Source organism: Nomascus leucogenys, chromosome 16 (assembly GCF_006542625.1).
Source record: "Nomascus leucogenys isolate Asia chromosome 16, Asia_NLE_v1, whole genome shotgun sequence".
Taxonomy (NCBI): Eukaryota; Metazoa; Chordata; class Mammalia; order Primates; family Hylobatidae; genus Nomascus; species Nomascus leucogenys.
This window is the reverse complement of record NC_044396.1, coordinates 1,599,385-1,622,162: the sequence shown is the minus strand read 5'-3', so window position 1 is coordinate 1,622,162 and position 22,778 is coordinate 1,599,385. Positions and strand designations below refer to the sequence as shown.

Genomic DNA, 22,778 nt, shown 5'->3' with positions numbered 1-22,778 from the left:
GGAAAGAGGCTTTGAGGATAAATATTTCAGAAAGTTGCCAGCTTCTAAAACAATCTGGAGCTAGCAAGATGTGTTAGATTGGTGCAAAAGTAATCGTGGTTTTGCCATTACTTCTCCACCAACCTATATAGGACCCTGGTAGAGAAGGGGCTTCTCCTGCTTGCTGTTGGTACAGGTTCCTGCTGTTTGTCTTTTAATCTCTCTAACAGGGTCCTAAGGGTCCTGACTGGCTCTGTGCTGACCCTATCTACCCAGCTGTCCCCTCCCTTTAGCCTCATCAGCACTCAGCTTGAGCCCTGCAGAACAACCCAGCATAATGCCTGATGCTCAGCCCCGTACCTGACTTCACACGTGGCAGAGGTCCCTCTTCCAAGGACTGCAACAATAGGACTGAAACATCTGCTCCCTTTGGACAAGTCAGTGAGAAATACAGCCAAACTGGTTGTTTGGTGTCACGTAGCAAAACAATTGGCTAGTTGGTGGATTTCTTTGCTCCCAACTCTATGTTGACACTGCCTCAGACTCTAATCCGGTGGTGCATTTTAATGAAGCCTTGCTAGAAAGAGCAACTTTTTTTTTTTAACCATTTAGGGGGCTGTCATATTTACTGCTTATATGAATCCCCAAACAGCCTGTGCAGCAGATAGAGCAGCTAACATTACTGTAATTTAATAGATGAAACTGAAGCCCAGAGGACTTGATTGGTTGCTCCACATCTCCTAGCTTGTTAGTGGTGGAGCTGGAGCTAGAACTCCCAGGTGTCCTGACGTCACCTGTCAGTCTCTCCCACAATACAGCAGTGCCTGCTTCATTAGAATCTCTTTTCTTACATATACTTTCTAGATAGAAAACTGTATATATTCTGATTTTAAAAGTATAAATACTTCCAAGTCTCTGTGAATACATGCATTCAGTAAATGAATGTTAAGCAAGTTGTAAATACATTTTGATGAAGAAATTCATTTACCTATAGATTTGGAGAATCAATTAAGAGAATTGAAATCCATTTTTAAATAATTTAATGGGTTTATGGAAAGACTCATATATTAAAGCAAAACTTAATCATTCATGAATTTACAACACTATTATTTAAACGTTTCATTGTGGATATTTTCAAACACATACAGAAGTAGAGGAAAGAGTATAATAAACCCATCATCCCACTTCAACAATTCTCAATATATGGCCAATCTTCTTTTATCACTATCCCCTACTCCCCCTACTCCTTCCCTAGATTATTTTAAAGTAAATCCCAGACATCATTTTATCATTTCATCCATTAACATTTCAGTAAGTATCTTTATTTATTTTTTTTTGAGACAGGGTCTTGCTGTGTTACCCAGGCTGGAGTGCAGTGATGTGATCTCTGTTCACCACAGCCTTGACCTTCCAGGCTCAAATGAACATCCCACCGCAGCCTCCCAAGTAGTTGGGCCTAGAGGCATGCCTCCACATCCAGCTATTTTTTTTTTTTAATATATTTTCTGTAGAGACAGGGTTTCAATATGTTGCCCAGGCTTGTCTCGAACTCCTGGGCTCAAGTGATCTGCTTGACCTTCCAAGTGCTGGAATCACAGGCATGAGCCACCAGGCCCAGCATCAATATGTATCTTTAAAAGATACGAAGGCTTTTGTTACACCTTTAAAAAGTTAACAGTACTTTTGTTGTAAAATTGGTATATGATGTGGTTTGGCTCTGTGTTGCTGCCTGAATCTCACCTTGAATTGTAATAATCCCCACAAGTCAACAGCAGGACCAGGTGGAGCCAATTGAATCATGGAGGGGTCGGGGGTTCCCCTATGCTGTTCTTGTGATAGTGAGTGAATTCTCACGAGATGTGATGGTTTTATAAGGGGCTTTCCGCTTTGCTCGGCACTCATTCTCTCTCCTGCCACCCTGTGAAGAAGTGCCTTCTGCCCTGATTATAACTTTCCTGAGGCCTCCCCAGCCATGTGGAAGTGTGAGTCGATTAAACCACTCTGCTTTATAAATTACCCAGTCTTGATTATTTCTTCATAGAAGTGTGGGAATGGGCTAATACAGTGAATTGGTAACAGAGACAGTGGGGTCTGCTTTAAGGATACCAAAAAGTGTGGAAGGGACTTTGGAACTGGGTAACAGGCAGAGGCTGGAACAGTTTGGAGGGCGCAGAAAAAGACAGGAAAATGTGGAAAAGCTTGGAACTTCCTAGGGACTTCTTAACATGGCTTTGACCAAAATGCTGATAGTGATATGGACAATGAAGTCCAGGCTGAGATGGTCTCAGATGGAGATGAGGGACTTGTTGGGAACTGAAATAAAGGTGGTTCTTGCTGTGCTTTAGATAAAAGAGACTAGCAGCATTTTGCCCCTCCCTTAGAGATCTGTGGAACTTTGAACTTGAGAGAGATGATTTAGGATATCTGGCAGAAAAAAATTTCTAAGCAGCAAAGCATTCAATAGGAAGCCGAGCATAAAAGTTTGGAAAATTTTCAGCCTGAGTATGTGATAGAAAAAAAAAAACCCGTTTTCTGGGGAGAAATTCAAGCCAGCTGCAGACATTTGCATAAGTAACAAGGAGCCGAATGTTAATCATAAAGGCAATGGGGAAAATATCCCCAGGGCATGTCAGATACCTTCATGGTGGCCACTCCCATCACAGGCCTGACGCCTAAGAGGGAAAAATGGGTTTCTGGCCTGCTCTATTCAGCCTCAGGACATGGTACCCTGCATCCCAGCCACTCCAGTCATGGCTAAAAGGGGCCAAGATACAGCTCAGACCATTGCTTCAGAGGTGCAAGCCCTGAGCCTTGGTAGCTTCCACATGGTGTTGGTCCTGCAGGTCTGCAGAAGACAAGAATTGAGGTTTGGGAACCTCCTCCTAGATTTCAGAGGATGTATGGAAATGCCTGGAAGTCCAGGCAGAAGTTTGCTGCAGGGGTGTAACCCTCATGGAGGACCTCTGCTAGGGCAGTGCAGAAGAAAAATGTGGGGTTGGAGCCCCCCGACGCAGAGTCCCCACTGGAGCACTGCCTAGTGGAGCTGTGAGAAGAGGGCCACTGTCCTCCAGACCCCAGAATGGTAGCTCAACTGACAGCTTGCACCGTGTGACTGGAAAAGTTGCAGACATTCAATGCCAGCCTATGAAAGCAGCCAGGAGGGAGGCTGTATTCTGCAAAGCCACAGGGGTGGAGCTGCCCAAGACTGTGGGAACCCACCTCTTGCATCAGCATGACCTCGTGAAACAGTATAGTTCTCTGTCCCCCTCGCAGGATTTTCAACAGGGGTGCAGCTTGTTTGCTCAGCCACTGCATGTTCAAACACCTTATAGGAGGCGGATCATGCAGACAGGCAGGTGCAGGAGCCAGGGAAGGCGCTTTTGGGCTCTGGCCTCATGGTAGCATCTAGGGGTGTTTTACAATTAATGCTTTTCTAGCAGTTGTCATCTGCAGACAGCTAAGTGTTAAACCAGCTCAGTGGAGAGTCAGGGTGACAGCCTTTTATGCCCTGCCCTCTTGGTACCCAGGTCCTTGTCCAGTGTCCAGGAACAATCAGGTCATATGGACTTGAAGAATGGTGAATACAGGAATTTTACTGAGTGATTGAGGTGGCTCTCAGTGGAATGGATGGGAAGCTGGAAGAGTGATGGAGTGGGAAGATGATCCTCCCCTGAAGTTTGGCCATCCCACAGCTGATCTCCTCTCTGACCATCCCCAGCCGAACTCCTCTCGACGTTCAGATGCTCCTTCTCTTCTCTCCTTCTCTGCTGCTGTTCTGCTCATGGAGCCTGGGGTTTTGGATTTATATGGGTACAGGATAGGTGGGGGCATGGTGGGCCAAAAAGGCAACATTGGGCATAAAACAGGAATGCCTGTTCCCATTTACAGCCATGGGTTTCCAGGTTTGAGGATGGGGCCTTTGCCAGGGAACTGCCCTCTTCTATGCAGTATTTCCCTGCCTCCTGTCCATATCACTGGATATGAGATATGGAGCCAAAGGAGATCATCTTGGAACTTTAAGGTTTCATAACTGCCCTATTGGATTTTGGACTTGCACGGAGCCTGTAGCCCCTGTGTTTTGGCCAATTTCTCCCATTTTGAATATTTACCCAATGCCTGTACCCGTATTGTATCCAGGAACTAACTAACTTGCTTTTGATTTTACAGGCTCATAGGCAGAAGGGACTTGCCTTGTCTCAGATAAGACTTTGGACTTGGACTTTTGGGTTAATGCTGGAATGAACGAAGACTTTGGGGGACTGTTGGAAAGGCTTGATTGGTTTTGAAATGTGAGGATATGAGATTTGGGAAGGGCCAGGGTGGAATGATACGGTTTGGCTCTGTGTCATTGAATCTCACCTTGAATTGTAATAATCCCCATGTGTCAAGTGCAAGACCAGGGGGAGATAATTAAATCATGATTGGGGGGAGGTCCCCTATGCTGTTCTCATGATAGTGAGTTCTCATGAGATGTGATGGTTTTACAAGCGGCTTCCCGCTTTGCCAGGCACTCATTCTCTCTCCTGCCGCCCTGTGAAGAGGTGCCTTCTGCCATGATGGTAAGTTTCCTGAGGCCTCCCCAGCCATGTGGAACTGTGAGTCAATTAAACCAGTTTTCTTTATAAGTTACCCAGTCTTGAGTAGTTTTTTTCATAGCAGTGTGAGAATAAACTAATACAGTATATAACCTGAATTTCTTAGCATGTTTATACCACATTTAATATATATCAATATGTTAACTTTTTGCACAAGTTTTGGTCTCTGAGAAGACAATGAAATGCCTACTATTTTGATTGCACTGATTTTAGGATGTTGGATGAGTCCAATTTGAAAAATACTTATTCATAATACCATCCTGGTGTTCAAAATTTCAAAATGTTGTGTTAGAGTGAGTTGCAGGTCTCTTTTTTTTTCCTTTTTTGAGTCTGGGTCTCACTCTGTTGCCCAGGCTGGAGCACAGTGGCATGATCTTGGCTCACTGCAACCTCTGTGGGATCAAGTGATCCTTCTGCCTGAGCCTCCTGAGTAGCTGGGCCCACAGGCACACACCACCATGCCCAGCTAATTTTTATGTTTTTCATAGAGATGGCGTTTCACCATGTTGCCCAGGCTGGTCTCAAACTCCTGACTTCAAGTGATCCTCCCACCTTGGCCTTCCAAAATGCTGAGATTATATTGTGCCGTCATTGTTGAGTGCTTAATGTACAATAATATTTTTTATGTCAGTTGGATGACACAAAGGGGAAAATGAGACTTAGCTAATTTCTATTTGGCCTAAAATATGGTGGTTTTAGTTCTTATATCTTAGAGATGTTTGAAGTCATAGATTAGCTCCTGATAAGGTGAGTGTCCACTTTAAAGAATTTGAGCTTCAACTAGTGGTCTTCTAGTTACCATAAGCCTCTGGATAAGGAAGGGCTGGGAGGGGAGAAAGGTGCCTAATTGTATCACAGATCCTAGTGTCAATGAAAAACAGCTCTAAACTTTTTTTGCCTCAGATCACTAGCAATCTTTGAAAGTCAAGAATCTTTTATTTCTCTCTTGAGAAATTCCAACCCCTGGCTAAAAGAGTTTTGCTTCTAGCTATCTATGCTTATAAGGAGGAACCAAGTTGTTTATTTACCAGATCTGAAGTTGTCCCAAGGCAATTCACTCATATGATTTTCAGAAACCTTGGATACAGAAATTTTTAAAACATAAAGTAGAAATGTACAGACCAATTCTTTTTTGAGTATGTGCTGTCTAAGGTACAGAAATGACCTTGTTCAGAATTCGCTTTCTAAGGATCCAGGAAGCTCTAACAAGAGAGAATGTAAAAATCAAGATTCCAGGTTAACTTGCAACTCATGATTGCTCTTCTGCTTTTGCCTTGATTATTGAAAGGAATAAAGTTTTTGAATATTGTCCTAAGGACTTTGATTTAGAAGAGTATTAGTCAGCTTTTCCTTTCCACCATTTGTGTTAAGCTTCAACAGCAGAGTATATTTGGATGCTACCTTGAACTTTTCAACTTTTCTTTCTTTCTCTTCCCTTCTTTCTTTTTCTTTTTCCCTCCCTCCTTCCCTCCCTTCCTCCCTCCCTTCCTTCCTTCCTCCTTATTTTTCTCTTTCTTTTCTCCTTCCCTCCTTCCTTCTTTCTTTTCTTGTTTTCTTTTATTCTTCTCTTTTCTTTTCTTCATTTTAGAGACAGGGTCTCACTCTGTCACCCAGGCTCAAGTGCAGTGGTGTAGTTCTGGGCTCATGCTACCCTCCCATGTCATCCTCCTGAGTTGCAAGGAGTACAGGTGCACACCACCATGCTCAGATAATTTTTATTTATTATTTATTTTATTTTTCCTTTTCTGTTTTAAGACAGAGTCTCACTCTGTCACCCAGGCTAGAGTGTAGTTATGTGATCTTGGCTCAGGGTAACCTCCACCTCCTAGGTTCAAGTGATTCTCCTGCCTCAGCCTCACAAGTAGCTTGGATTACAAGCATGTACCAACATGCCTGGCTAATTTTTGTATTTTTAGTAGAGATGGGGTTTCGCCATGTTGGCCAGGCTGGTTTTGAACTCCTGACCTCAAGTGATCGCCCTCCCAAAGTGCTGGGATTACAGGCGTGAGCCACCACACTTGGCTCAACTTTTCATTTTTTCTTTTATTTTCTTCCTTTTTATTTTTTACTGTTGATTTATTACAAGTCCCCAGGGATTTATCTTTATTTTTTTTCAATATCCTGTTCTGCAGCTTCCTTGATTCTTTTTACCCATATGCAGAAGAGCTGGGCATTTGTGCAGGCCATGTGGAGACTAGCAAAGGCCTTGGAGTTCTTCCCCTCCTCAGTGATGCCGTGGGCTTTCTCCTTCTTATAGACATTCTGTACAGGCGTAAGTAGTCCTGTCAGCTACTGGAGCAATTTCGGTTCTTCAGCAGAACTGTCTCCCTTCTTGGGGGCCAAGGGCTTCCTGGGGAAGAGGATGAGTTTGGAGCGGCTCTCCATCAGCACTGCACATTGGCTTGCAGGGACTTGGTGGACTTGTTTTGCCTTCTCGGATCCACAGAGATGTTAGTGTTCTGTGCCACCTTCTTGTGAATACCAACCACCCTTAACTCCTCCATGCTGAAGCCCTGGCCAGCATGTGCTTTGGTGTGATACCTCACCATGCAGCACCTTACTATGGGCCGGATGGGTCCAGACGTGGTTGAACCATGTAGCCACACACTACTGCCAGTGCTTTTTGAAGTGGGACTTGAAGATCATGCCTTTCCTGCTGGGCTCCATGGCTGACTATGGCCCTCCTGTGCAAGAAAACAGCTGAGTGGAAAGGGCTCAACTTTTCTTAAATGACAAAGAAGAAAGAGAATTTAACTGTAGTTTGCTGTTCTGGGTAGCCTGATACCCTGGCAATTTACACTAGCTATTTGAGGTTGAACCTTACTACTTACCAGTCAGAATTGTTGATTAAGAGGAAAGAAAATAAAGTAACACGTACAAAGTTCAATAAATACATGAGACTTAGGAGCATTAGAAATTTGAAGATAGGCACTAACTGGGAATAAATTTGAAAAGGGATAATTACTTCAATACTCAGAGCAAGAAACAGTAGAAATGACAATATGTTTTCTCAGTAATATCAACAATGAACACTATCTTTTATCACAGTAGTAAAAAAAAAGTTTAGGTTTTTTTTTTTTTTTTTTTTTTTTTTTTTTTTTTTTTTTTTTTTTTTTTTTGACAGAGTCTTGCTCTGTTGCAGTGGCGCAATCTTGGCTCACTGCAACCTCTGCCTCCTGGGTTCAAACGATTCTCTTGCCTCAGCCTCTTGGGTAGCTGGGATTACAGGCATGTGCCACCACACCTGGCTAATTTTTGCATTTTTGGTAGAGATAGGGTTTCACTATGTTGGCCAGGCTGGTCTTGAACTCCTGACCTCGAGTGATCCACCCTCCTTGGCCTCCCAAAGTGCTGAGATTACAGGCATGAGCCACCATGCCCAGCCGAAAGTTCTGATCTTATACTGTTAATTTTTTTTTATTATACTTTAAGTTTTAGGGTACATGTGCACAACGTGCAGGTTAGTTACATATGTATACACGTGCCATGTTGGTGTGCTGCACCCATTAACTAATCATTTAGCATTAGGTATATCTCCTAATGCTATCCCTCCCCCCTCCCCCCACCCCACAACAGTCCCCGGAGTGTGATGTTCCCCTTCCTGTGTCCATGTGTTCTCATTGTTCAATCCCCACCTATGGGTGAGAACATGCAGTGTTTGGTTTTCTGTCCTTGCGATAGTTTACTGAGAATGATGATTTCCAGCTTCATCCATGTCCCTACAAAGGACATGAACTCATCCTTTCTTATGGCTGCATAGTATTCCATGGTGTATATGTGCCACATTTTCTTAATCCAGTCTATCGTTGGACATTTGGGTTGGTTCCAAGTCTTTGCTATTGTAAGTAGTGCCACAATAAACACACGTGTGCATGTGTCTTTATAGCAGCATGATTTACAGTCCTTTGGGTATATACCCAGTAATGGGATGGCTGGGCCAAATGGTATTTCTAGTTCTAGATTCCTGAGGAATCGCCACACTGTCTTCCACAATGGTTGAACTAGTTTACAGTCCCACCAACAGTGTAAAAGTATTCCTATTTCTCCACATCCTCTCCAGCACCTGTTGTTTCCTGACTTTTTAATGATGGCCATTCTAACTGGTGTGAGATGGTATCTCACTGTGGTTTTGATTTGCATTTCTCTGATGGCCAGTGATGATGAGCATTTTTCCATGTGTCTTTTCACTGCATAAATATCTTGTTTTTTTAAAAATTCAAACCCACAGTAGCTTTTTATCTACTCCAGTGCTGACAATGAGCCGAGACATGATCAACATTTCAGGAAGGTCCTGCAAGAATTGCTTGAAGAACAATCGATTCTATTCATATTCTTTTTTTATTCCTGTTCATAAACTTACATGGACCTATGGAGCTACAAGTGAATTTTTGTTTTTTGAGACAGGGTCTCACTCTGTCACCCAGGCTGGAGTGCAGTGGCATGACCATGGCTCACTGCAGCCTTGACTTCCTGGGCTCCAGCGATCCTCTCACGTCAGCCTCCTGAATAGCTGGGACCACAGGTGTGCACCACCACACCTGGCTAATTTTTGTATTTTTTGTGGAGATGAGGTTTCACCGTGTTGCCCAGACTAGTCTCAAACTTCTAAGCTCCAGTCATTCAGCTGCCTCAGCCTCCCACAGTGTTGGGATTATAAGCATGAGCCGCTGTAGCCAGGCCCTATCTGTGAAATATCGATCGGCATTTGAGTTGTTTTGAGTTTTGAGCTATCATGAATAGTCCTGTTATAAACACTTGTACACGACTTTTGGTGTACATGTAAGTATCTCTTGGCTAGACACAAAAAATAGAGGGTTTGGGTAAGTTTGACTTCAGTAGATATTATCAAACACTTTTTCAACATTGTTACAAATGTGCACTTCCACCAACAGTGTCTGAGAGTCCAAATTGCTTTGCATTCTTGCCTAAATTTGATATTGTTGTCTTATTATTAATGTTAGCTATTCTGGTGGGGTACAGTGATTCAAATTTGCATTTTGGTTTTAATTGGCATTGTCCTGGTGATTAATAAAGTTGAGCAGCCTGTCATATGATTGTTGATTTTTTTTTGAGTGTCCTCTTTTATGAAATGCCAATTTAAGTCTTTTGCCCATTTTTCTATTGGGTTGTCTGCCTTTTTTCTATTAATTTGTAGAAATGTTTCATATATGATAGTTATGATTCATTTGTTATATATAGGTATTACAAATATCTTCTTCTACTTGGTAGATTTCTTTTTCACTTTTTTTTTTTGGCATTGTAGCCTTTTCACTCTTGTTTTGTTTCTTAGTCTTGGAACTATTAATGCCTTTTGATGAACACTGGTTTTTATTTCAATGTAGTTCAATTTATCAATCTTTACCTTTATAGTTAGTGCTTCTTATGTCCTGTTTAAGAAATCACTGCCTGCTTCAAATTCACAAGAATATTTTTTATGTCTGCTTTCTAGATGTGTTATTGTTTTATATTTAGAATTAAAATTCATCTAGTGTTAATTTTGTGTGTGGTGAGACATAAGTTTCAAATTTTATTTTTATACAATATGGATATCAGTGAACCCAGCTTCATTTGAAAAGACCATTCTTTCCCTCATGGCACTATAGTGGTTCTATTTCTGAACTGTATATACTGTTCCATTGGTCTATTTGTCCATCTCTGTATTAATAACATGTCTCAATTATTTTAGTTTTATAATAAGTCCTTCAACTTTGCTCTTCTTCACAATTGTCTTGACTATTCTTGGTCCACTGAACTTCCAAATAAATTTTAGAATCAGCTAATCAGTTTCCCTCCCCTCCTCTCCCCTCCCCTCCCCCTCCTTCCGTCCCTCCCTCCCTTCCTTCCTTCCTTTCTTTTTTTGAAACAGGATCTTGGTCTGTCACCTAGGCTGAAGTGCAGTAGTGCAATCATGACTTACTACACCCTTAACCTTTGAGATTCAGGTGATCCTCCCACTTCAGCCTCCCAAGTAGCTGGGACTATGGGTGCCCACCAACACACCTGGCTAATTTTTTTTTGTATTTTTTGTAGATACAGGATTTCACCATGTTGCCCAGGCTAGTCTCAAACTCCTGGGTTCAAGCGATCCTCCTGCCTGGCCTCTCAAAATGTTGGGATTACAGGTGTGAACATCTGTGCCCTGCTAATCAGTTTTTTATTTTTTAAAAGAACTTGTCGAGATGTGTATTGGATTTACGGTAAATCTCTAGATTAATTTGGGAAGATTGACATTTGTACAATATCACATCATCTAATCTACAAACATTGCATTTTAGCTGTATTGAGGTTTTCTTTCAATACAGTTTTGTAGTTTTCTTTTTCTTTTTCTCTTTTTAGATAGTCTCACTCTGTCACCTAGGCTGGAGTACAGTGGTGAGATCATGGCTCACTGTAGCCTCGACTTCCCAGGCACAAACGATTCTCTCACCTCAGCCTAAAAAGTACTCGGCACTACAGGTTTATGTCACCATGCCTGGCTAACTTTATTTGGTTTGGGAACCTCTGCCTAGATTTCAGAATTCAGCATTTCGGGAGGTCGAGGTGGAAGGATCCCTTGATCCCAGGAGACCCAAGATCCCTTGATCCCAGGACTTATTATAAAGACCAGCCTGGGCAACATGGTGAAACCTCGTCTCTCTCTCTCTTTTTTTTAATTTCAAAAATTAACAACAACAACAACAACAACAACAGCAACAACGAAAACCCCATATTCTTCTATTCCTAGCTTGCTAAGCTTTTTATCATGGGTTGGTATAGAGGGAAACTTTTATTCCATGTCCACCTTTCGTAGTCTGGGCTATGCCTAACTACTCTGCAGTTGAGATTAAATAGTATTTTTAAGACAAAAACCCTTAAATTTTTATTTATTTATTTATTTTTTTTATTATTATACTTTAAGTTTTAGGGTACATGTGTACAACATGCAGGTTTGTTACATATGTATCCATGTGCCATGTTGGTGTGCCGCACCCATTAACTCGTCATTTAACATTAGGTATATCTCCTAATGCTGTCCCTCCCACCTCCCCCCACCCCACAACAGGCCCCAGTGTGTGATGTTCCCCTTCCTGTGTCCATGTGTTCTCATTGTTCGATTTCCACCTATGAGTGAGAATATGCGGTATTTGGAAAAACCCTTATTTTTATAACGCATTCTCATGAGAGGTTTGAAGTATTCTATTATCTCCATTCAGTTCACTTATCTGTAAAATGATGATTATTGTATCCACCACGGTGCTGTTGGGAGATGAAATAACTTATTGACACGGTTTGTCTGTGTTCCCATTGAAATCTCAACCTGAATTGTATCTCCCAGAATTCCCATGTGTTGTGGGAGGAACCTAGGGGGAGGTAATTGAACCATGAGGGCTGGTCTTTCCCATGCTATTCTCGTGATAGTAAGTAAGTCTCACCAGATCTGATGGGTTTATCAGGCATTTCCGCTTTTGCTTCTTCCTCGTTTTCTCTTGCTGCCACCATGTAAGAAATGCCTTTCACCTACCGCCATGATTCTGAGGCCTCCTCGGCCTTGTGGAACTGTAAGTCCAATTAAACCTCTTTTTGTTCCCAGTTTCAGGTATTCGTAATCAGCAGTGTGAAAACCAACTAATACAGTAGATTGGTACCAGTAGAGTGGGGCGTTGCTGAAAAGATACCCAAAAATGTGGAAGCGACTTTGGAACTGGGTAACAGGCAGAAGTTGGAAGAGTTTGGAGGGCTCAGAAGAAGACAGGAAAATGTGGGGAAGTTTGGAACTTCCTAGATATTTGTTGATTGGCTTTGACCAAAATGCTGATAGTGACATGGACAATGAGGTCCAGGCAGAGGTGGTCTCAGAGGGAGATGAGGAACTTGTTGGGAACTGGAGCAAAGTGACTCTTGTTATGTTTTAGCAAAGAGACTGGAGGCATTTTGCCCTTGCCCTAGAGATTTGTAGAAATTTGAACGTGAGACAGATGATTTAGGGTATCTGGCAGAAGATATTTCTAAGCAGCAAAGTATTCAAGAGGTGACTTGGGTTCTTTTAAAAGCCTTCAGTTTTATAAGGGAAGCAGAGCACAAAAGTTTGGAAAATTTGTAGCCTGACTATGCAATAGAAAAGAAAAATCCATTTTCTGGGAAGAAATTCAAGCCGGTTACAGAAATGTGCATAAGTAGCAAGGAGCCTAATGTTAATCCCCAAGACCATGGGGAAAATGTCTCAGGCCATGTCAGAGACCTTCCTGGCAGCCCCTCCCATCACAGGCCTGGAGGCCCAGGAGGAAAAAGTGGTCTAGAGGGCTGGGCTTAGGGTCCCCATGCTATGTGCAGCCTAGTGACTTGGTGCCCTGTGTCCCAGCCACTCCAGCCATGGCTGAAAGGGGCCAATGTACAGTTCAGGCTGTGGCTTCAGAGGGTAGAAGCCCCAGGCCTTGGCAGTTTCCATGTAATGTTGAGCCTGCACGTGCACAGATGTCAAGAATTGAGGTTTGGGAACCTCTGCCTAGATTTCAGAAGATGTATGGAAACACCCAGATGCGCAGGCAAAAGTTTTCTGCAGGGGTGGGGCCCTCATGGAGAACCTCTGCTAGGGCAGTGCAGAAGGGAAATGTGGGGTCAGAGCCTCCACACAGAGTCCCTACTGAGGCACTGCCTAGTGGAGCTGTAAGACAAGGGCCACCGTCCTCCAAACCCCAGAATGGTAGATTTACTGACAGCTTGCACCATCCTCCAGACCCCAGAATGGTAGATCTACTGACAGCTTGCACCATGTGCCTGGAAAAGCTGCAGACACTCAATGCCAGCCCATGAAAGCAGCCAGGAGGGAGGCCGTACCCTGCAAAGCCACAGGGGCGGAGCTGCCCAAGACCATGGGAACCCACCTCTTGCATCAGCATGACCTGGATATGAGACCTAGAGTCAAAGGAGATTATTTTGGAGTTTTAAGTTTGACTGCCCTGCTGGATTTTGGACTTCCATGGCACGTGTAACCCCTTAGTTTTGGCAAATTTCTCCCATTTGGAATGGCTGTATTTACCCAATACCTGTACTCCCATTGTATCTAGGAAGTAACTAGCTTGTTTTTGATTTTACAGGCTTACAGGTGGAAGGGACTGGCCTTGTCTCAGGTGAGACTTCGGACTGTGGACTTTTGGGTTAGTGCTGAAATTGGTTAAGGATTTGCGGGACTGTTGGGAAGGCATGATTGGTTTTGAAATGTTAGGACATGAGATTTGGAGGGGCCAGGGGTAGGATGATATGGTTTGGCTATGTCTCTATTCAAATCTCGACTTGAATTGTATCTCCCAGAATTCCCACGTGCTGTGGGAGGGACCCACAGGGAGATAACTGAATCATGGGGGCCAGTCTTTCCCAGGCTAGTCTCATGATAGTGATTAAGTCTCATGAGATCTGATAGGTTTATCAGGGTTTTCTGCTTTTGCTTCTTCCTCATTTTCTCTTGCTGCTGCCATGTAAGAAGTGCCTTTTGCCCTCCGCCTTTTGCCCTCCGCTGCTGCCATGTAAGAAGTGCCTTTTGCCATGATTCTGAGGCTTCCCCAGCCATGTGGAACTGTAAGTCCAATTAAACCTCTCTTTGTTCCCAGTTTCGGGTATATCTTTATCAGCAGCATGAAAACGAACTAATACACTTATGTAAAATGTGTAAACAGTGCCTGACCACTAGTAAGCATTTTATTTTATTTTTGTTTTTGTAGAGATGGGGTCTCCCTATGTTGCTTGCCCAGGCTGGTCTTGAAATGTACTCAAGCGATCCTCACGCCTCGGCCTCTCAGTGTGCTGAGATTACAGGCATGAGCCACCATGCCTGGACATAAGCATTTTATGAACATCAGTTATTGTTAATATTTTTTTTCAGGTGAAGAAAACAAAGTAGGAAAAGAGTGAGTGACAGCTGGTGGTGGACTTCTTCCTGGAAACCCAGTCCCTTGACTCTCACTCTACCTCTTTCCCTTTCATCATTTTGCCTAAAGAGAGGATTTAGTAGCCTCTTAACCATTCCATGTCAGTAAGTCTCTTCATCATAGTAAAAGTTTTTAAAAGATTATAAAATAATGCTTACAAACTGTACTGACTGGAAAGGCCCTTCCGTAGATAATTCTATGCAGTCAGTGTATTTAGTATACATGCTTCCTAAGCATGTCTCAGAATCACAAAATTATTTGAGAAAGACTTTTTTTTTTTTTTGGTCAAGTTCTTTCTTATATGGATTCTTCTTACAAGTTAAGACAACCTCTTCTTTCATGGTTGCCATGCAAAGAATCTTGTCTTCAATCAGCTCATTAAGGTAACTTTGTAAAGATAGTGTTTTTTAAAAGGGCACTTTGCCAGCTCCCTCAAACATAACTTTGCAAATGGACAGCAAGAAAAACATGGTAAATCACTTCCATATGGCTCAAGGCAATGAGAAACTTTTTTGATTAACAACATATTCTCTACAATAAAATAACTTCCAAATCGGCTAGAGAGACACTAACTTATCTGTTACATCTATTCTCTTCTTTGATTTTTTCATTGTTTTGACTCTCCAAAAACCCTCCTAAACTCCCAACTGGTTCATTTTTAAACAATGGGCTCTTCCAAGACCATCACCTGTTCCTATTTGTCAGTTCTATTAAGCAAATAGCTACTCTTAAACTTATTTTAGAACCAGCTGCTTTACAACATATGCTTCAAACATTCAAGAGATGGTTTTTACAGACTCATCAGTTGATAACAATCATTGACATGTCATCTGCATATGCAAGTACTAGTTTAAACATCTAAACTATTTTATTTCCTTTCACAGCTGTCTAAATAGTAAACCAAGCAGTTTAATTCACACCATAAATTCCCATCAAAGGGCTTTTAATTAATATATAAAGGACAAAATGGGCACCTAGGACTTAATGTTTTCATTATCTGGATCTCTTCATTCTTCCCAGGCAGAAACTAATCATTTCATTTTCGCACTCTTGACAAATTGGAAAAAATATGACACAGTCTATACAACTTTAAACAACATATCCTCACCCGTCAATAGTCTCTCCCTCCCCTCTTTTCAAAGGAAATAGAATAAAAAGATGATTGCCTTTTAGTCTGTGTGTTTTACAGTTTCTCTTGGTATAACGAAACCATCTGCCACCCCTGTCCCTTAAAGCCTGGAATGAATCAAATCATCTTCCTTGCAAACATTGTTAATCTCACTGTAATCCCTACTAATCACTTTGTAATCAGCACTCAGAGGGGCTAAAGGTCCTTGATTCTTAATCACGATATTTTAATCATCATTCTTGTGAGATGGCATTTAGTAATGCCTGAATCTGCTTTATTTCTTTTCAACTTCCTAATTATTTTTTAGGACAGAGAACAGGAGCTCTCTAGATAGGAGAAACCAGATCTCTCTGGCCAAAACTGGTCTGGGAGAATAAGACTGTGCCTGGGTAGTTTCTGATGTCTAACTCTTACTTTCCGTTTTAGATACTGAAGATAGCTTATTTCTGTTTTCTTTTACTTCCTTATTCTTTTCCTTAATCTCTTTTTCCTCTACTGTACTTTTTATTTAGCAAATTTTTGGATGAATAGCAATTTTTTTCCCCTCTGCATCCTTAAAAGGTTTGGTTTCTGGTTTGTTAATTTCCTTTTTTATTTTTTACCAAGTTGAGGAAATTCCCCTTTATTCTTAGTTTGCTGAGAGTCTTTAATCATAAAGGGATATTAGGTTTGGTCAAATGCTTTTTCTGCATCTATTAATATAATCATACGATTTTTCTTCTTTAGCCTGCTAATGTGATGAATTGCCTTTACTGATTTTTCATCCTTTTGTATTCTTTAGGTACAATATCCTCACTCTTCTTTATAAATTTATAACTTTTTTCTTTGTCAATTTTTTTTTCCTGAAGGGGATGAAAGAGACTTCTTACACATTTTAGTGGCTTGCTGTCTTGTTGAATTATGAGTTTTCCTTTCTCCTCATTCTTTCCTTTTTCTCCTTCACCAGTTTAAGATTATGTGTTGTTTTTTCATCTCACAGTGCCTTTCTTGGCCATATTTATATAACGCATTATAAAGTTTATGTTTACTCTTAAAATTCATTCATTTAATTTATTTTGAAAAACACTGAGGACCTACTATGTGCCAGGCACAAAACAAAAACTCATTCACCATTTAGTGTGAGGCTCTACATGAGCTTAACATGTCTTGCTCAGAACCTAAAGTTAAATTTGTGACTTTTATGTAAACAATTGAGAAAGAGCTTTTGCCCTCGGTTACTCAAATAATAAAATGATCACTATAGAGTTAAAAGCTCCCTTTTATGACCCCCTTTTTCCTAGCCCCATCCCATAGCTTACTTACCAATTTATCAAGCATGGATTTCATAACTGTGTTTTAATTATATTTAAAGGGAATGGGTGTGGAGATTGAAGGAAAAAAAGACCTGGTGATGAGATGCTTTCTCTCTAAGAGTCAAGATTAAAAACCTCCTAATTGGTCTTCATGCCTTCTGTTTCTTTTCACGCCAGTCAAAGAGATTCCCCTAAAGCATAGTATTGATTTTTTTTTTTAACAATTCAATGGTTTTTAGTATGTTCACAGAGTTGTGCAATCATCACCACAATCAATTTTAGAACATTTTCATCATGCGTACTCTTTAACCATGACCTCCCAATCTCCCCATTTCCCCACCCAGCCCTAGGCAACCACACATCTGCTTTTTGTCTCTCTAGATTTCCCTTTTCTGAACATTTCAGATAAATGGAATTATGTGCTATGTGGTCTTTTGTTACTGGCTTCTTTCCATTACCAAATGTTTTCAAGGGTCATCCATGATATAGCTTGTGTCTGTACTTCATTGTTTTTATGGCTAAATAAAATTTCATTCTACGATCACACCACATTTTGTGTACCCATTAATCAGTTGATGAACATTTGGCTTTTTCCACCTTTTGACTATTATGAATACTGCTGCTACGACCATTCATTTGCTAGTTTTTGTGTGGACATATCTTTTCATGTGTTTATCAGGTAGCTACTTTGTTGATATACTTTGTTGATATACTTGAGTGTATACCTAGGAGTGGAATTGCCAGGTCATGTGGTAACTCTAACGTTTAACTTTTTGAGGAACTGTCAGACTGTTTTCCAAAATGGCTGCACCATTTTATATTCCTACCAGCAGTGCAGAAGGGCTCCAATTTTTCACATTCTTGGCAACACTTGTTATTGTCTGTCCTTTCTATTATAGCGAAACTAGTGGATGTAAAGTGGTATCTCTTATGGTTTTGATTTACATTTCCCTGGTGACTGTTGGTGTTGAGCATATTTTCATGCGCTATTGGTCATCTGTTTATCTTCTTTGGAGGTATACCTATTTAGATTCCATGCCCATTTTTAAATTGGGTAATTTGTATTTTGCTATTGACTAGAATATTATGTATTCTAGATAAAAGTCCCTTATTAGTTATATGATTTGCAAATATTTTTTCTCATTCTGTTGTTTGTCCTTTCACTTTCTTGCTGGTGTCCTTTGAAGCATAGAAGTTTTTAATTCTGAGGATATCCAATTTATCTATTTTTTTCTTTGATTGCTTGTGCTTTGTTGTTATATCTAAGAAATCACTGCCAAATAAAGATCAGGAAGACTTACGCCTACATTTTCTTCTAAGAGTTTATAGTTTTAGCTCTTCCACTGAAACCTTTGCTCCATTTAAAGTTAGTTTTTGTATATGGTATAAGATAGTGGTCGAACTTCATACTTCTGAATGTGGATATCCAGTTGTCCCAGCACCATTTGTTGAAAATATTATTCTTTCCTCTATTGAATTGTTTTGGCAACGCTGTCAAAAAGCAATTTACTCTAAATGCGAGGGTTTATTTCTGGATTCTTAATTTTATTTCATTGATCTGTAGGTCTATCCTTATGCCAATACCATACCGTCTTGATTACTTGTAGCTTTACAGTAGGTTTTGAAATTGGGAAATATGAACCCTCTAACTTTGATCTTCTTTTTCTTTTTTTTAGAGACAGGTCTCACTCTGTCACCCAGAACAGAGTGCAGTGTCATGATCATGGCTCACCAAAGCCTCAAACTCCTGGGCTCAAGTGACCCTCCTGCCTCACCCTCCCTAGCAGCTAGAACTACAGATGCGTGCCACTTCACCTGGGTAATTTTTTAAACATTTTTTAGAGATGGGGGTTTTACTATATTGCTGAGGCTAGTCTCCAACTCCTGTCCCCAATCAATCCTACCTCAGCCTCCCCAAGTGCAGGGGTTACAGTGTTCTTCTTTTTGAAAATTGTTTTGGCTATTCTGGGTCCTTTGAATTTCCATGTGAATTTTAGAATCAGCTTGTCAATTTCTACAAAGAAGCCAGCTGGGATTTTGATAGGGATTGCATGGAATTCACAGGTCAATTTAGTGAGTATTGACATTATAACAATATTAAGTCTTCTGATCCATGAACATGGAATGTGTTCCCATTTATTTAGATCTTTTTAACTTCTTTCAATGATTTTTGTAGTTTCTAGGTAAAAGTTTTGCACTTCTTTTGTTAAATTTATTCCTAAAAATTTTATTCTTTTTGATGCTATTGTAAGTAGGATCTCATTCTTAACTTCATATTTGGATTGTTCAGTGAAAGTGTATAGAAATACAATTGATTTTGCATATTAATCTTGTATTCAGCAACCCTTGCTGAACCCATTTATTCATTCTAATGGTTTTTTTGTACATGAGATCATGTCATCTCCAAATAGTGATAGCTTTCTTTCTTCCTTTCCAACTGATATTTCTTTTATTTCTTTCTTTTGCCTAATTGCTCTGGCTAGAACCCCCATACAATGTTGAATAGAGCTACTTAGAATGGACATCCTTCTCTTTGTTTTTTTTTTTTTTTTGAGACGGAGTCTCGCTGTCGCCCAGGCTGGAGTGCAGTGGCTCAATCTCGGCTCACTGCAAGCCCCGCCTCCCAGGTTCACGCCATTCTCCGGCCTCAGCCTCCCGAGTAGCTGGGACTACAGGCGCCCGCCACCACGCCTGGTTAATTTTTTTTTATTTTTAGTAGAGACGGGGTTTCACCGTAGTCTCGATCTCCTGACCTCGTGATCCGCCCACCTCGGCCTCCCAAAGTGCTGGGATTATAGGCGTGAGCCACCACGCCCGGCCTTTCTCTTTGTTTTTTAAGGACTAGAGTCTTTTTCTGTTGCCCAGGATGGAGTGCAGGAGTGTGATTATAGCTCACTACATCCTCAAACTCTTGGGTTCAATTGATCCTCTTGCCAGAGTCTCCCGAATAGCTAGGACTACAGGTGTGTGTGACCATACCCAGCTACTTTTAATTTTTTATAGAAAGGAGTCTCGCTATGTTGCCCAGGTGGATCTGAAACTCCTGGCTTTAAGCAATCCTTCCACCTCAGCCTCCCAAGGTTCTGGGATTACAGGTGTGATCCACTGTGCCCAGTCTTCCCTTTGTTCTTGATCTTGGGTGAAATCACTCAGTCTTTCACTATTAAGTGTGATAGTAGCTAAGGGTTTTTCTAGATGGTTTTTCAGGTTCAAGAAGTCCACTATTCCTAATTTGTTCAACTTTTTTTTAATCATAAAAGACAGCTGGGTTCTTTTGTTTGTTTTTTTGTTTTGTTTTGTTTGTTTCTTTGTTGTTGTCATTGTTTTTTGAGATAGAGTCTCACTCTGTCGCCCAGACTGGAGTGCAGTGGAACAGTCTTGGCTCATTGCAACCTCTGCCTCCCAGATTCAAGCAATTCTCCTGCCTCAGCCTTCTGAGTACCTGGGACTACTCAGCTAAAAAATTTAGCCACCACGCCTGGCTAATTTTTTTGTATTTTTAGTAGAGATGGGGTTTCACCATTTTAGCCAGGATGGTTTTGATCTCCTGACCTCATGATCTGCCTGCCTCAGCCTCCCAAAGTGCTGTGATTATAGGTGTGAGCCACCAAGCCCGGCCAAGAGTTGGTTTTTTCAAATGCTCTTTCTGCATCTATTGAGATGATTATGCGGTTATTTTTTATTCTATTGATATGACAACATTATTTCATTTTTTAATGTTAAACCAACCTTGCATTCCTGGAATTAAGTCCTAGTTGGTCATGGAGTATAATCCTTTTATAGGTTGCTGGATATGGTTTGCTAATTCTCTGTTGATGATTTTCATCTCTATATTCATAAGAAATACTGGTTTATAATTTCTTTTGAAGAATTCATGAGTAATTGGTGTTAATTCTTCTGTAAGTGTTTGGTGAAATTCACCCAGTGAAGCCAGCAATGACTTTTTCATCCTCCTCTTTGAAACCCTTCAATGGTTACCAATCACCTAATGAATTCAATATAACATCCTATCGTATGCATTCTCAGTAGTATGTCCTACTATTCCCAACTAATCTCCCACCTGCCACTTGTCCACAGCCTCTATCTCAACTCTTGCCTTGACCTATACTTCTCATACCCTTGTGTGTTTCACTAGGCAGACTGCTACTCCCCTCTTAAAGACATCTCAAGTCTACTTACACCGTGACACCATTTCTTGACTGTCTTGTTGAATTAGTTTAGATTTTCTTACAATATTCTGACCAGCTTCCCCTAATAACCACTTTTAAATCTCTCTATTGATCTTCACAGCATAGGATTTATAGAAAAGCCTTTATCATAGGCTTTGGGAACAAATTAATTGTAAAAAGCACCTTAATGGGAAAACGCCCATTCTAGTTAAATTGGGACCTGTCAGTTACTTTGCTAATGACATGTAACTATTAAACACTATATGGAATCCACTGTGAAGAGTATTTCTCTGTGAGTTCTTTTTCCAATGTCAGAATAATTAAAAAGAATTTTTGCTTGAGGAACTCATTATGAATGACTTCTCTGTGTTTCACCATATTTCTGAGGAAAAATTGTCTTAAAAATTGGATTCAGGACTGAGGGAGGTTCCGCATGCCTTTTTGCTGACTTTCCAAGTCTCAATGATCTTCACAGTAGAGAACATCAAAGATGCTAATGGCAGGGTCACAATAGTGGTTGTTTTCTAAAAACGATTCCTTCTTCCAATATTTAAAATAAAATTTTTAAATATTTTAAGGCTGACATTTAATTTTCTGTGAAGAAACTGTATTACCTTAGTAAACACAGCATTTAAAATATACAACATTGCTTTTCAAATATATATGAAGATTACATTTTCTTCATAGAGTTTTGAAATGTTTATGAAGAAATGAGAATTATATAGAACATGCTCAAAACCCTTTTATGCGTTAGAATTTGTAACAAAGTGACTGCTATACTAACATATCTAATGGACATCTGTTTCCTAATTTTCATTAAGGTAAAATTTTTATTTTAGTGAGGGATGAATCAAGAAGAAAACTCTTTAAGACAAAATTATCAAGAAACACATTTCATAGATCTATGCTATTATGCAAATGTTGTGACTGGAGCCCATTACTTCAGCTGACTTTAACAATATTGCCAGTTTTATCTCAACATTAGCTAGGGAGGTATGTTAGTACTGCTTCTATTATTATTATCAATAAAAAATAGTAATAACTGCATTCATTTATTGTCACTGTGCATTAGGAATGATGCCAGGCACTTACACCCAGCTTACAACAAGCCAGCAAAGAAATTTGCTAGCATACTTACTATATGTTAGCAAGGATTAGGTTCAACTGCAAGTAATAGAAACCTAAAATAATAATATCTTTAAAAATAATGAATTGTATTATCTTACATAAAAGTCCAGAGGTAGGCCTTCTAGACCTGGCTTTATAGTTCTGCTCCACAAAGTCCTTAGGGACTGAAGCTCTTTCTCTCTTATAAATGCTCACTAGCTGCACTGCCAACAGCAAAGAAAGGGATAAGAGGAAGACGGCAAAGGAAATGCACTGCTTTGCTTAGGAAGGTTTCTACTACATGATATTTCATTTAGAGTCCATTGGCCAGAAGGCAGTCATATAAACACGTGTAGGTGGGTGGCCATGTGCCAACTACAACTTTGAGGATCTAAAACGGAGAAAAGAATGATTAACCCATTTACGTTACTCGCCCAAAGTCACCTGCTTGATAAAAGAGAGAGGATTCAAAACTATATCTGTCTAGGTCTATCTTTGAGGGCAGAGCAAAGGGAATGGGAATAGTAATAATTTATTTTATAAACTTAGCACGTTGTCTTAAATATTGTTCCAGTTAGTTATTGCCATGAAATAAACCAAGCCCA

The 22,778-nt window shown here is 40.5% G+C and overlaps 1 pseudogene; it reads right to left on the bottom strand.

The window, feature by feature from the left end:
• Positions 1-6,677: 6,677 nt before the first annotated feature.
• LOC100586096 lies at positions 6,678-7,241 on the bottom strand (annotated as a pseudogene).
• Between the last annotated feature and the right edge of the window lie 15,537 nt (positions 7,242-22,778).